The 13405-nt window shown below is 39.1% G+C and overlaps 1 protein-coding gene across 4 annotated transcripts in view; it reads right to left on the bottom strand.

The window, feature by feature from the left end:
- Window positions 1-13405, bottom strand: part of LOC127945058 (arginine-glutamic acid dipeptide repeats protein) — a 161132-nt gene that overhangs the window by 104800 nt on the left and 42927 nt on the right. The window contains exon 1 of one of the 4 annotated variants that reach the window (XM_052541586.1): window positions 6212-6779. The exons of 2 other annotated variants lie outside the window; for them this stretch is intronic. The gene's annotated coding sequence lies outside the window, so the exon portion shown is untranslated. Of the gene's footprint in view, window positions 1-6211; window positions 6780-13405 lie in introns of those variants that run through there. One more of the 4 variants, XM_052541583.1, reaches the window with a different exon arrangement.

The following is a 13405-nucleotide window of genomic DNA, read 5'->3' as shown; positions in this document are numbered from 1 at the left end:
ATTTTAAAATGTAAATAATTCTTGTGATGACAAAGCTTTAGTCACATGATCCTTCAGAAATCATTCTAAAATGCTTATTTTGCACTCAAGAAACACCTCTAATCATTATCAATGTTGAAAACAACCGTATTTATATTTTTGTGAATTTCAGGATTCTTTAAAAGGTGACCTATTATGCAAAAATCACTTTTATGATGTGTTTGAACAGTTGTGTGGCCGCAGTGTGTGAAAACAACCAGGATATAATGGTAAAAATCCAATAAATTTTCTTTCTTTTTTTTTTTTTTTTTTAATCCCAATGAATCATAAACAGTCTCTCCGAATGAGTGGTTCCAGATTTCTCCCAATTATGAAGTCATACTAGGAAAAGGGCCCATTTGTGACCCTCTCTGCCCTATTAGCATAGACCCCGCCCTAAATGTGAGAAGCAGCAGTCTGGAGATACAATGTACAATAACACAATGTACAAGATACTATTTCGTAGAGAATGTCACAAAAAAAGAAAAAAGAAAAAAAAGGTTAAACCAAAGTCCTATATGTTTGTGCTTATTTTACGCTGGACTGCCTCACAAACAAGGGTCACAAAATGAGCATCATGTCATTTTTGTTTTCCAAAAGCGCTTCTTGGCACTAAAGCAACCATTGTCTCTGCCTGTTTTCAATTATGCTGCCTTCATGTGCTACCAGAATGATCATAAATAGGAATGTGGTAGTTAAAAATGGCATAAGAAAGCAATGTGAAGTTGACCGCTTAAATATGTCAAGATCATAATGCAACAGCACATGAAGGCAACATGAGACCAGCAATGTCGTTATTTTTATTGCGCCGTGATCCTGTCTGTTTAATTCATAAACGAGTGTTTACTATACAGCACAATCAACAGTGATCCTGTTTTGCCGGAGCATGAGATCTTGAAGCTCCACCCTCTTCTGAAAAGGGAGGCGGGAGCACCAGATCATTTGCATTAAAAGGAACAAACAATCAGTTTAAAAAAAAAAAATCTCTATTAAAACAAGAAAAATCTCCAAACTTTTAAACATTAATCTATATACTGGAGCAACTAAAGCACCACTGATGGAGGCCCCATGAGCTCAATGGTTCTCCAACAAAAGCATGTGAACAACATCCATGAGCCAAGAAGAGAATTTTCAGAGCTTCTGCTGCCTTGTCTGTAAAGCACAAAGCAGAGACATCTGAATAGAATCAAACTAGGCACGACTGGAACGTAACCCTACCCTCAAAAGTACTCACAGGTTCACACCTCGGCCATTCTGTCAGCTGTGTTCAAGGTGACTTTCCATGGAACATTCCAAAGGGATGTGAGATGTTGAGGGATAGGGCACAAACATGGTTCTGTAACACTGAAATACCACATTTTTCCTATGATCTGCCAACCAAGTAAGGCTGCATGATTGTCATCATATGGCGTTTCATTACATGCATATAACTTGATTCTTAACGTTTTCCCTCAAGCACTCATTTTTTTCTCTAGATAAGGTAATTATTTTTGCAGCCACAAATGTTTCTGGACACATACATTTAAATAGCCTGCATTCAACTACTTGAAAATGAAACTATTTATACATTATCAGGAAGAGTCAAGGAGTGAAAGTCTAGAGTGCCATTTTATTCTGCCAGCAGCAAGATTGCACTAAAGGTTTATTTGATCTCAGAGAGATATAGCTTGATCCATCAAAGCTAGCATTATTCAACAACAGGGAGCCTAGTTTGTACAGAACAATATGCATATTGTGTCACAAAAAGACAACTCCACACCTGGAAAAACGAAATCCAACCAATCCCCTGCCCCGGGAACAGCTATAGCTACAAGGAAATTGCTATCTGCCTCAAAAGAGCTGATTAGTCCATTATGAAATTAAATACTTTTAAATTAACAATTCTACTGAAGGAAAACCAACATGCCTGCCTTCTGAATACAGATGACTTGTCTTGGCTTATTTCTCCAGACTTCCCATGTATCTCCTCAGCTAACAATAGTGGGTTTAGTTTATAGAATAGATTCAGTTCAATTGGCCCTTACTAACAGTGTAATATGACTGTAATGTGGTGATCTTGAATTCTTGTCCACCCACCACAATTAGTCACAGCTTTGTGATAGTTTTGAAGTCAGAAATTAGATTCTGCTCCTCACGCTCTCACCTAGTAGCTATAAACTGGCTACAAAGCTTCTCCTAGAGAGGAGTTGGGTTTTAGATTGAACGCCTAGGATGTCATCCTATAGTAAAAAACTACTTTAAGAATTGTTTGCCCAAAACTGAAAATTTTCATTTACGGTACTCAACAATACTCAGCTATTTCAACAATATTTCCTTTATTCAGAAACACAAAGAGAGATCTCAAGCAGAGTGCTATTAGGCAGCTTTTCCATAAAATGAAAGAGGGTGATTTATTTTAATAGACAAGATAGAATGAATGCAAAAAAGTTACATCAAATCTGTCTATACGACTGGTGAGCAATATTCAGTGATGAAAAGACTAAAGTCATTTCTGACTGATATTCTTCCTCTCCACCACTGCTCTGAAATATCGCTTGCAATTCCATTTTAAAACATTGTAAGCACCCATGTGACACAAGAACTGATGACATCAAATTTAGAATAGTTATTCCAGGTGCAATTACAATTTTTATTTAAGCATCACAGCAAAGGGAAAAGCTTAAATGTTGTCAAAAGTTGTCAGACATCTTTAAAAGGACTTCAAATTTTGCTCACTAGTTGTATGGCCTACTAACAGTGGTTCCCTAAAGCGGCAACAAAAACAAAATACTAAAACACACATCTATACAACATTAAAGTTCAAGAACCACTGGACTACTAAGACACTTTTACTTTATATTTGAGCTTGGCATCGAGAAAAAAACAACATTTATTTTCATTGTATGGACAAGCTGCCTAAGGACATTCTGCCGCCTTTTGTGTTTCATGTAAGAAGAAAACAATACTGTATAGGAATGGCATGAAGATGAATAAAATAAATGACTAGTTCCATTAACAAAGATATGTGTTTAGGAATCATTGGAGGAACAGCCATCACAAATTGTGCTCCATTCCAGCAGTCTAAGAAGTTTGGATCCTTTTAAGCAAGAAAAGCTTCGATCCAACGCATGCTTTTCAAGATGAAAGCACTTGAGTGAGGACTGCATTTTTATAATACGTTTATCACCATAGTGAGCGTTTCTCTATAAGGACAAGGACAAATCAAATACTAGTAAGGGTGTGCAGGCATAAAAGACTACATCTGACATCCCTTACAGAACAGGAAAACTGTGGGGCCTGTGGGACCCCCAACCTCACTTTATGGCCATGTGCTGAATTAACAGGTCCAGATGTCCCCTCTCACTTAACATGTGCGAGACATCTCCAGCAAAGGGCTCAGGTGCTTTAGGGCTTATTAAAAAAATATCAGTTTCAATTACACCCATTAACGTCTCGCGCTCCTCAGGTTTACATTTATTTGTTTATAATGTTTAATGCATAAATGGAGCGATCCAGGTTTATCAGATTAACTTCAACAACTACAGATCAACTTCCTTCTGGCATGTGCAAAATAAACAGAGGAATGAACAACAAATAAGACAAAGAGAGTGCTGCTGAAACATCATACCGTGTTCCCGTGAAGTCTGAGGAATGAGTCAAACAAAGACGAGCCTATTACCAGACAGATATCAATCTGCTCTTAGTACTTGCTGCTACAGAAGCATTCAGACGACTCAGCTGCTTGAGCTGTTTATAGTTTGACAGTGTCAGGTCTCTTTGTCACTAGGGCTACAGGCAGGCGCCTGTAGTTACTGTATCTATTATCAAGGGGAAAGTGCCAACACATTCTTGTAAACAAAGGAGAGTCTACCTACAAGTTTGCAGGGACAAAGCCCAACCTGAAAAGCATAACATTGCATAGCTCAGCCCGGATGTACCACCGTTAAGGCCTCTCTCGGCAAACGGAGGAGAAAAGACGTGCGGCATAACACCAGCCAGTTCCATCATGCGAGCAGCTTAAATAACATGCCTGCCCAAGCCCCGTCAAACATTCAGCAGCCACGGCACACCAACTGATCCGCTACAACACACTCTATGAAGAAACCCCTCCGTCAGCCCTGCCAAACCGCCTTTGATCAGCGTCGCCCGCTTGATGCTTTTAACGTGGAGGATAACACACATAGCGCATCTTTGCGATGTGGCTAATTCTATTTAACGCAAAAGAACGAACACCACCTTTTTTTTTTTTTTTTTGCAGAGAAAACACAAAGGCTAAATGTCACTGTGCGCTTAGGCATTAAACATTTAGCAGCCATTCTCCACTGCTCAAGCAAAGAGGCAAGCAGTTGTTAAGGGAGAAGGATGACACAGTTAATCATACACCCACATTCTGCAAATGAAGGCCCAGCACTCAGATGTATAATAACGAGAACATTAAAACACACAGCCTTCACAAATCATTTAAAAAGAGCAAGAGAGCACAGTCATTCACTAGAGATGACAAGGAGGATGTTTGGAAACATCGAACACAACCTAATTAGACATATTCGAATCTAAATAGGTGACGAAAAGGGTGCTACAAACATGGACAGGCCGTGTTCAAATATTAAACTTGGCGTCTGTGTACTTTAAAGTAATCTAGCTCAAACAGGTTTCCCTGAGTGTAACAAAAGACTATGAAAACATTCTGTTCCTTGCTGTAGTCTTTAGTTCCTCTGCAGGAGACGCTTCACTAAATGTTTGATTTCTTTCACCTCAGGCTACCCTCAAAGCCATGGCATGTGTAACGGGGGTTTATAGAAGCTTTTCTTCTCTCTCTCACGCTCTCCATTTTCTATGAACCAAAGGATTAGGACAGATACTCTGCACATAGTTGTTATGATTACAGATTACTGATGTCTAGATGTTTCCAGCCTGGTCAATGCTATCTTTTTGTGACGTTTAATCCTAATCTTTGTGTTTTCGGTGTGACAGCCAATTTGGGAAAACCCACAAAACTCTAGGAGAGTGTGATTGACCACCTCAAAGCCTTGGATACATCAATTACCATCTTGTTACACAACTGGAGATGAAAAACATCCCAGTGTGGGGGGATGGGACGATCACTTCTGGCCACAAAAGAGTAGGCCCTTCTTAACACAAATAGCTATCTCTTACATATGCAAAGTGAGAAAAACATGGCGTCTTTTTTTTATGTAAGCCCAGGAACTGAACAGTCACATGAAATTCAAGTATGACCAATAAACCAAAGAGGATATACAAAATGCATCCTCCACAAGCACAGCATGGAAAACGAAATCAGACAAGGCAGGCTGTGAAACAAAAACTGTTTCAGACAAGTCTTTTCCAACTAACGCTCCTAAAAATAACTATGGTTCCATGAAGAACATTTAATATCCATAAAACCTTTCAATTGAAGGAATGGTTCTTTAGATTATTCACATGTTCATCACACACACAAAAAAAAAACACAATAGAGTGTAACCCAACAAAACAGGCATGCCTCGGTGGTCTTCACCACCAACATATCACTACATGCTAGGAAGGACCATAACCGGCCATGTTTGTTCCCATCATGGGCCACGGTTCAAGTGTTTCAAGTTAACAAAGGGAAGTTAGGCAGACTTGGCTGTCCCAGAGCAGACTCCAACTGGTCAGGCAGGTCTACAAAAGCTCTCCTCCCCTGCTCCCAGGGTTTTCAGTAAACAAAAGGTCTCTTCCAACATGTGAGGGTTGCAGTCACTGCAAGTGCACTGCTGTGATGGTGTTTCATAAAGCTAAACAAAGATAAACAGCATTCTTAATGTGTTGAAGATCCTCAGCACCTCCAACTCTAAATGCACCATTAATTCTGCTACCCGAGCATTAATAATTCACTTAATGCTTGAGTTCCTCACTTAGTAAAATGGAAACAATCACAGAACTTCTTCACGGAAGATGAAAGTTGTATAGCTGAAACTTGATAAGACTACTTACTAGAAAGCCATAAAGCATACTAAAAAGATTACACAGTTCTCCCCTCTTTCAAAAACAAGAGCAAAAGTGAAACATGCTATAAAAAAAACAGACTGCTGCTTTCAACTTCTGAGCCTGTAGCAATTGCCAACATTCCATCTCTATCCCCCCATTTACCTTCCCACCCACTCAAACCTTCCAAACTCCCTCAGTCTTCCTTCTTTTAGAACACAGCCAATGTCGCCAAGGCACTACTCACCCGCCAGTATGATGATCTAAGTTCCTATCGGGCTGCTGCAAACAACTTCAAACACAATTCCACGTCTGTTGGATGAAAATGACCCTGCCGAACTTCTCGGCCTGGGCCAAAATCCTCGAAGCCGAGGGCTGAGTACTATCACGCAGAGAGCCGCTGTCCATACAGAGAAGAAACGGGGCAAATGCCTCAACAAAAGACGACCTCGCTTTACTAATTTATTCGCATTCGGACCGCCCGGGGAATCGTTTTCTGAATGTCTGCGGTTTCCCCCTCCTCCCTTTCGCCTTGTGATAACTCCGAAAGCTTGAGTTTGTGGAGGGTAGGAAATCAGTGAGTTCGGCGTTTACAGACTCCGCTTCCTTTTTCACACGCGCGCGCGCGCGCTCACACTCACGCGCTCCCTCGCTCTCTCCTCGCGCTTTCTTTCATATGCACACACAGCACGTTCGCTCTCTATCCTCCTCCTCTTCCTCTTCTTCTTCAGCTGTTCAACAGACGCATCCACATGGCTGACCTAGTCTTTCTTTATCCAGACACTAGTGAAGGAGAATTACCCCCCTTCTCCACCACACACACACATAACTTCTAAAAAGCGAGCAAAACAAAAACACGGACTGGACTCTAATGATTGCCGATTGTAAATGATCGGACTGGAGTCGTGATTGATCGTAAACCGTGGAGATATGGTCGGTAAAGAAACTGCATCGGTAAGCAAGACGTTGAATCCAGATTCACACGGCTGCTGTACGGAATATTAATGTGCATGCTGACGACTCCACCTCCAGCAGCACAGATAATAACAAATAGATAATCACAGAAAACACGCCAAAGAGCATGCTCCTACCGTTTCAATAAACCACAGAATCCGGGTATTGATTTTCAGTGTCCAATAATGAACGCCCAGTTTTTATTGCCGTGTTTCGCTGCCAAAAGACTGAGTCTGAGAACAAAACAACCAGTGAGAATTACATATACATTGTGCGCTGGCGCTCTCATTGTCATTTGCATATTCACATAATGCATTAATTACTCCGTTTCCCCCCCGCCCAACATGAAAGCAGCATGTATTCATAAATGTGCATTTAAAAAGAACTTCTTTGAAGCCTTTTCAAGAATCAAAACTGATTTTGTGCTTCTATACAGAATATAAATAATTAACTTAACATAAGCTCTGTCATAAGTAAAAAAGGTAAATATTTCAAAAATGTGGTAATCTTTGTATTCACATAGCTTTTCGTACATTTCCGAAAACCCTTCATTGCATTTTCTGCAAATATTTCATTTAATGACTCTGAAAAATGAAAATCAAGTCTTATGTACTAAAATACTTTCCTTGCACATTGAATACACATTTAAACACAACTTTTCAAACACATCTGTAAAGAAAAAATACTTTCATAGGTCATGAACAATTTTTTTTGAGCTGTGCCATTTAACTTTAACAAAACATGGCCTTTTAATAAAAATATAAATGTGACAAAAATCTTGTATAAATAAACAATGTGTATGCCTACATAAATATATAATATATAATGTATCCATAGTAATGTGTAATGTATACAATATATACACAAGTGACCTCAAGTCATGGGGGTCTAAAGGCGTGCTTTAATGGATGACTTGTCACATGACAGAAAAATGGCTTCCTGCATATTTGTTTATCCATTTAACCCACTTTTATCCTTCCTTTTTTCAGTTACACCAACAAGAATTTTTTTTAGTTTAGCCCTCTATGAAATAATAAACAAATAAATACATAAAAACATTTTTTTTAATTTGGCTAATTGTTTTTTTTTCATCATAGCAGTATTTGATTTCACAAATCAGACAACAGACAAAAGAAATTAGAAAGACCAATGAAATGTTACATTGTAGAATATCCCAAAATCTTATAAACCAACAACAACAACAAAAACCAGTAATAATGATTTTCTCCTTGCCAATGTTATATTTGCTGAGGCAGCTAAGATCAATAGGAAGTGAGTTTGGTGTACTGAGGGGCCTTTATTGTGCTGCAAACCATGTAGCCTGTCAGGTTTTCAAAAGGAGGAGGTGTCCCTAGTGATCCCAGTGCTGGCAAACGCTTTCCAGCTCCAGGGGAGCCAGAGACAGTGTGACTTCTGTTTCTCCTGACAATCCTTAGCTCTGCCATGCACCTAAAGTGCACGCTTCCACACACACACACACACACACACACACACACACAGACACACAAACACTCACACCCCAGCAGGCTTTCCTCCTCCCCTCTTGGAAAGCGTTTGAGCTTCACATTCAGGCGTATTTATTACATTTACTCAAGTGCATCCATATTTATCTCCCCGAGCCGCCCTGATAGCACTTACAATGTGCCCAACAGGAAACCTGAGTCACTTGCTTATGCGAGATCCACGCTGTGCACAGGGAAGATATTTAGAGAATGCAGTTTTCAAAGAGATACCAATCATTGCTATCAGCCAATGGGAGATTAGCTACTCTGGCTCATGAGAAAAATACACAACAATGCATTTGGCATGGGGTTTAATTAGTGCTCAGAAAGGAATCGCGACGGAAAATGCATGAACAATGTATAGATTGTAGAATATAGATTTGTTTGAGGAATATTAAATCATCGTAATGTTATATGCAAAGTAAACATTTTCACAAAATGCACTCAGTAACAATAAAAACTACTCTGATGGCTTTAATAAATTCTCAAATAATGCACACTCTAAACTGCTTAGGGTTCAGACAGAGGCATACAAAACACAAGCTGAGCATTAGGAGGAATTGTACACCGAAAAAGAGCAGCAAATTTGTGAATGCTTTGCATTTCATGCACTCAGATGGCTGTTCAGCAGGCATTCGCAACAGCAGATGAGATCCCATTAACAGGCAGATGAGAACTCCACCTCCAGGATTTCACAGCTCCTCTGTTTATCACATGGCCCTGTCAAGTTGGGCACCATTAACAAATAATGAAAGAAGACAACCGGTACAGTTACAACTTACAAGCAAAGCATTCTGCATTCTACAGGCCTAAGCATGTATCTGGGAAGCTGACTGTGTCTATTCAGTTCTGCTCTGCATTCAATACCCATCACAATGCCTCAGCTACTGTACCCTGACCCCTTCGCACCAGTGTATTAATGAAGGATTTAGCTTGAGATGACAAGAATTAAAGGTACAATTTCGCTGCTAGTCAAAAAAACAGAAATCGAGGGGTTATGACATCACTGGCAGGCGACACAATGAAACTATGGACACGGCCTGTGTCACTAGTTCAAATTGCTTATTTCTCTTGATTTAAACATTCTTTGAAACATTTGGGATAATGTAAATACACAGGTCAGCAAAATATAACACTGTTCTACAGGTTTTTGGATATTTAATAAATAAATCGTACATATTGTGCCTCTAAAGAAATATGCCAGGTATAATACGAGGCGGGCTCAATCGAAAGCATTTGTGGCATGATGTTGATGACCACAAAAATGAAATTTCACTTTCTTAAAAAAAAACACATACAGTGAGGCACTTACAATGGAAGTCAATCCATAGGGATGTTCAATAGAATTGCCCCAAGATGTAAACAGTATTTGGGTTAAGATTTTAGTGTGGAAAAAAACAAAGAATTATGTTTTTAATTTTTTTATGAAATTATAAGATTCACGTTTCTGCTTTTAAATCCTCTAAAAATGGACCCCATTTTGAAAACAATGGATGAGTTGTAATTATTTTCTGTGGAAATCAACATTAAATGCTGACAGTTGAACCCAACTTGAAAAACCCAGATTATTCCTTCAAGAACTATGGACCATTCATACTAAGAACGATAACGATAAAGAGAAGTATAATGACACCTCTATTAGCATCCACACCAAAGCAGGATAACATTTTTAAGCACACACTGAAGTTTTGTCCTCTGCCACTTTAAATGTTTGAGGTCCTCAAAGCAGGATGGATTCTGATTGGCTATCAATGTTTTTATCGTTCATCAGCTGGGCAAAATCATTTTTAAGTGATTACGGTGATATTGCTCCTTTCTGTCTCATTATCGTTACAGTTGTGGTGTGGACTGCTATTATTATATATTTTTTTATTTTATTAAGAACAATATTTAAAACAATTTTTTTGTTATCATTGTCCTTAGTGTGAACAGGCCTTTATAATTTGATAAGATGCTAAACATTTCAGATTTGATAATTAAAAGGTGGGAAAGGGTATAAGTGCTTTATTGTACCCAATAAAATCCCTCCTCGTTACAGATTTGATGAATTTGAACAAAATAATTAGATGTACATATCTGATTTATTATGCCTCCTCCTGCCTGATTGTTTTTTAGTCTAGTTATTGAAGACTTAAAGTGCCCTGCCATACTAATAAGTCAGCCAGTAGCTGAAATAACAAAAAAACGACAAGAAAGAAAAGATGACATGGTTGAATGAGCCAAGCTTCTGAGCGCCTTGGCAAGCCTGGGAGGCCCTGGCCCCTTAAGCACTCATATCTAGTAACTTCATTTAATGCATTCAGCAGGGATCAGCAGACAAGCAGAAGAGAGACAGAAAAAAAAAGAGAAACATTCAAAAGCAAATGTTCTCTGGTATAAGGTTCGGCGAGTTATCGAGCAGTAAAAACAGCATGAAGAAATTAAACATAATCTTTCACGCCATTTCAGGGATAGACAGGATTTATTCCACTAGTTATAATAAAATGTGTTCTTCTCTGTGTCTTCGAGGAAACCATACTGCCATTTCAAAGTGATACAAAATAACAGTAGCTCGGAGTGCCTAAAAGTGGAGGTTGATCTCCGCAGCCATTGCCTTTTCTTTTTCTCACCCACTTTTTATTTTCCACCAGAGGTCATATTCACACTCTGATGCCTGCCATCGGGAACAAACACTCGTGCTTCCCTTCAACAGACACCAGCCACTTCCACCCCCATTTACTTTTCCTTCAGACACACACACACACACTCCATCAGCTGACAGCCTCGCTCTGCTAGCAGACGAAAAAACCTTGACATCAATTTGCTGCATGCCATTTTAGCACTCTGCTACTTTCGGATGACACTATTTTACAAGTTTTGAGACATGAGGGGTGAAAACAAGCAGAAATCACAGAACGACTGTAACCAAACCCTCTTTGACTATAAAAACGACTGAATTTAAATGTATTTCACGCTTTCAACCAATTCAACAATGACTCACAAAGGAAATGTAATGGGTTTCAGCCACAATGGAGTTACACATATTGTTAGAGAGGTTTGGATCAGTTTGTAGCACGCCAATAAACATTTTCATATAACATCTCATCAAGGGATTCCCGAGTAATCTGTGCTGTTTGACACAGTAAAACATTACAAGCATCCTCTGTTAAATAGTAGTTAAAGAGATAACTGCCTTCCAAACCATTATTTAACATTATAAACAGCAGAAGAAGAAAGTAAAAGCCTTCTGATGTGAGGCAGGAACGCTTCATTTCATTGAGAGATTGCCCTGTGGCAAGCCCTGCATAGCTGTTTACTTTTCTATTCATCCATATTTGGCAGGCTTGTGAAACCTCAAACCCTGCGACACTCCGCCGAGGTTATTTAGCGTATTGCCAAGGTACACAAACTCATAAAAATCCATCTTTCAAGGGACAGTTAGATTCAAAACCATCACATTAGGAAAAAGCAACAAGCATGTGTTGCTGTCACCCGGCAAACAAATTAGATCAGGGAACGTGAAGGGGAGGTCTACGTGTCTGTCTTCTCACGAAATTACACAGTGCTGAGCTCGCTGAGAGACGAGTGGCAAACCTGACTACTTTTCAGCTTCATGCGTAGACTCGTACTCAGATCTAAATGAGTGGTTACTTCTGAAAACAAGACGTTTGGCCAGATTCATACACGAGCGCTTGCAGATTTTTAAGTATATATGAAGCTCCCGTGTGGACGCCTTGAATTTTCTCTTTGTTTGCCGGTGGTAAATAGTCCATCAGGGCAGAAAGCCCTCCCTTTCTGCTCTCTCTAACTCCTTGCTCAACACACACACACACACACACACACACACAAGCCTCCCCAGGTGCTACTTCACTCACTCCCTGACTGTACATATATTAAGAGCACTCACTAAGGCTGTCTGAGGACGTGCATTTGTCTAAGTTAACAAAAGTTATTAAAAGTAAAATACTTGTTTAAACAACTGATTCTAAATAATTAAAATAAATATATAAGCAAAAGCTGAATAAATAAATAAGAGTTAAAAGCAAAATTATCTTATATTAGATATATAAAAATTATATATATATATATATATATATATATATATATATACACATATAAAAGGCAAAAAATAACAAATCTATTTTTATTATCCAACTGAAAATAAATAAACAGGTTAAAAATTAACACAAATAAAAGACCTGAATTTATCCATTTGAATATGTATAAAATTAAGACACACAAAAAAATAAATAAACCCTTCACAAATTCATGCCTCCACCTCTCTCCGATTTTAAAGGGTAAAACAAAAGGAAGTGAATTGAGGTTGTGCTTTCAGCTCCTCTGTCCAGATCCATTAGCTCAAGCCGCTAGTGTCTGCCATGTGAGAAGGCACGTCCACACGACTGGAGTCTTTCATTCTGCCACCCACTGGACAGTATGAGGAACCGCACCACAGATCCTGTCTCATAAAAACATGGGAGACACACAAAAATTCTCCTGGAGGTTATAAAAGTAGTAATGTGCATTCATGTCGTGCTGGAATGTGGAGTTTGATGACTTTTACAGCAGTGGGAAATTCTGAAACTGCTGTTGGTGATTCATTGTTTACTTCTCACTTCAGGCGCCAATGCCAAGTTGCTACCATCAGCCCTACCCAAAACAGAACAAGATGTTTTGGGTGACTAACAAACCACTTATAACTTACATACTGTACGCTGCCACACTATACAGCGAACAAAAAAATTCAATAAACTGCGAAGCAATTAGCAACGCACACTCGCTGTTAGATTGTAAATATTTGCTTGGAAATCAAAAAGGAGAAAAAAAGGGGGAAAAGTATTTATCGGGTATATTACCATCTTAAAGCTGAAAAGCTTAAAGCAAAGCATTAAGGCTGTTGTCACACAGTTAATGCTCTCAGCAGTATCTCACACTGTTGTTTCAGCAGTCGTCGTGCCCTAGGCTGAGCTTACCAGCTGGAAAAGCATTCACATGCAGATGAGATA

The sequence above is a fragment of the Carassius gibelio genome, chromosome A23 (genome assembly GCF_023724105.1).
Source record: "Carassius gibelio isolate Cgi1373 ecotype wild population from Czech Republic chromosome A23, carGib1.2-hapl.c, whole genome shotgun sequence".
NCBI classification, from domain to species: Eukaryota; Metazoa; Chordata; class Actinopteri; order Cypriniformes; family Cyprinidae; genus Carassius; species Carassius gibelio.
This window is presented reverse-complemented; position numbering and strand designations above follow the sequence as displayed.